Genomic DNA, 2816 nt, shown 5'->3' on the forward strand with positions numbered 1-2816 from the left:
GCTCGAGGCAGATGCAGCAAAGTGCCTCAATATTATGTTTCTTTTGTGCTGCTGTTACTTATAGCCTACCTAAAGACAGCAGTGAGGACTCCTGCTGCAGGGTGGGTAGTAACAAATTATGCAAATTTGAAAAATAAATAAATAAAATAAAATAAGTTATTGCCACCTTTTCACGTTCCTTTTTTAAAACTGTACTTTTACTCTTTACTCCAGTATTTTCTGTAGGTCAGTAATCTACTTTTTCTACTAATCTACTTTTTTTTTTAGAACGTTCCATTTTCCATTCATACCTTCATAACTTCTGTAATCTGCATTTGCTTCATTAACCCGAAATGATCCAGGCTGTGCGCGCGCGCGCGCGCAGTTACGCAGTAAAGCGCTTGTCAGGCGCTTGTCACAGTCACAGAGCTGGGCAGATGCAAACATTTAGAAAATCAGGCAAATGTTTTTTCAGTTTAAGGCTTTATTGTTCTAATAATATAACTGAAATCCAGCGCGCACCATGGCACTGGTGGCCGTGTTGGAAAGCAGCCTGCGTCGCTCTTTAACAAGCCGGCAAATAAATACTTTCACTTTCCTTTAACAGCGTATTACACACGTATTTACTCTCTGCATAGCAAACGTAGACTTCTTCACACTGTAACAAAAGTTAGATGATCGATTGATTCTGATATATTAACAGTATCCTATATCCTGTTGTTGAAAAGAGCATCGCTTTCTTTTGATGGATATTAGCCTTTTTACCCCCACTTTGGTTACCATTTGTTTTATAGCGATATCCTACGGTGAGTCCATAAACAGAATGTGTCCGGTGAAACTAATCTTGGCTTCACTCAGCAGCTACCAGCTGTTATTTATTCTGGAAACATTCATTTTTGAGATGCAGAAAGAGAGAGAAAATATGGGTGGATAAAACACTCCTGTTGGCCTTTAGGCATGAAGCACAGCTTTCTCTGTATGTAGGTTTACCTGCTTCAACAAGGAGCTGCTCCTGTGTTACTGCCACAATAATTGTTTGCGTTGTGAAGATTATTTAGGAATAATCAGATTGTATTGGCTTTCTGTGCTATTGCAAAGCAAGTGGTTAGGTTTGCTACATGTCCATAAAAAAAAAAGGAAAATAATTGTTTTAAACAGAAATAGTTAAAGAAAATCAACCAGCAAAGCAAATTGCATTCCCTAGAAATAACCATGTTGCAGCTGTTTCTAACCAGATGAACAGCAGATGAAATATATTATTACACTTTTACTTGAGTAGGTTTGTAATTTTTTCCTCTAACTTTTTATGGGAGTAATTGTACTTTTTCTTGAGTAAAGATTAGTACTCTACCTGCCACTGACCAGCAGCACCAGTACTAGCGCTGACATGGTGAACATGAGACAGACAGCAGAGATGAGGGCAAGAGCAGAGTCAAAGCCAGCACAGGCCAAAGCACCAGTTTATGTAAGATTCATGATGATATGGCTTATTTATTTATTTATTTATTGTAATCAAGGGCTCAGCTGAGTTGATTTCTTTACCATAGGAGGGTTAAACAGTGTTACTAGTTTTAGAATTTTAAAGGCTCATTTAGTTATATACTCTACTTGCATAAAATTCTCAAGAATACAGGAATAAATGCCCCAGAGCCCCTGACAAATGCTTTGTTTGGAGAGTGGGCTGACCAGGGACAAACTCCTGGGCCACTTTTTAAGAAACGTGTGTCCTGAGGTGTGTCTCTGCTACGTGTCCATAAACAATTAAAAAGTAGTCAATTGTCACACAGAAACGAGGATCCTACAGTATTAGAGGAAGAGGACAGAGGTCACAGGAGCAGGAAAGAACTGTGGAGGACGAGCGTGTAAGTTGTATGGATAGCTACTAGACATAGTAGGCTATATTCTAAAACTCACGTAGTAAAAATACTTTGTTCGGCCAACGACATGTCATCAGAATTTGCATTGAAGACAGTTCTGTGTTCACAAACATTTGTTGCAGGGAGAGTAAGGGCCAAGTGAGACAGGAAATATCACAGACAGCTCACAAGTGTAACATTAGGATAACTAAATACATTTGTACTGTGGCTAGCTACTGTAACTAGCAGCTGTTCCATGTTTTTCATGGTATGTAGTCGGTTTTGTTCTAGTTATATTATATTCCGTCTCTCTGACCCTCTCCCTCTCCAGTCTATTCTTCATCTACTGTCACTACAAAGACCCTCTTTCAGCCACACTTAATACATTCTGTTTTCAAAAGTCATTAGAAATGAGCATTTAAGTGCTTTATTTAAAAAAAAAAAAACGGGGGGCATGCCCCTGAACCGCCCTAGCATTTCAGCGTCCCCCCAGGTTCAAAGTCTCTCCTATGCCCCTGTACAGAATTCATATAGTTCTCTACCTTTAGAGGGTGGCCCACCTGCGAGACTTGTTTTCTGCATTGCGAGGAATAGCCTAACCAAGGTGGCGGTATAGGTTATAGTGATGATGAAGAATGCAATGACTGGCCACCTTTTCTATAGTTGTATCTGTCTCCCTGCCTGCACTATCTATAGCCTAAAAGTATTGATGACAAGTCCAAATGTAGTCTCAGTGTAATACCTGCAATCAGCTTACCAATGTGACAGTTTTATGGATGTGTTAAACTTGTCCACGAGGTACCCCATTAGAGTCTCCTAACATTTGTTTCAAAATCGACATCACGATGCCGTGACCCGGATTCGAACCGGGGTTGCTGCGGCCACAACGCAGAGTACTAACCACTATACGATCACGGCTGGCCATCATGACTGCCTTTCCTCATTGTAAACGTAAACAATACTTAGACCACAGAATAGGTC

The 2816-nt window shown here is 40.1% G+C and overlaps 1 non-coding gene across 1 annotated transcript; it reads right to left on the reverse strand.

The window, feature by feature from the left end:
• Positions 1 to 2681: 2681 nt before the first annotated feature.
• On the reverse strand, positions 2682 to 2753 carry trnah-gug. The gene has a single exon. It is a non-coding gene; the product is annotated as a tRNA-His (tRNA).
• Between the last annotated feature and the right edge of the window lie 63 nt (positions 2754 to 2816).

The sequence above is a fragment of the Micropterus dolomieu genome, unplaced genomic scaffold, assembly GCF_021292245.1.
Source record: "Micropterus dolomieu isolate WLL.071019.BEF.003 ecotype Adirondacks unplaced genomic scaffold, ASM2129224v1 contig_2329, whole genome shotgun sequence".
Lineage (NCBI taxonomy): Eukaryota > Metazoa > Chordata > Actinopteri > Centrarchiformes > Centrarchidae > Micropterus > Micropterus dolomieu.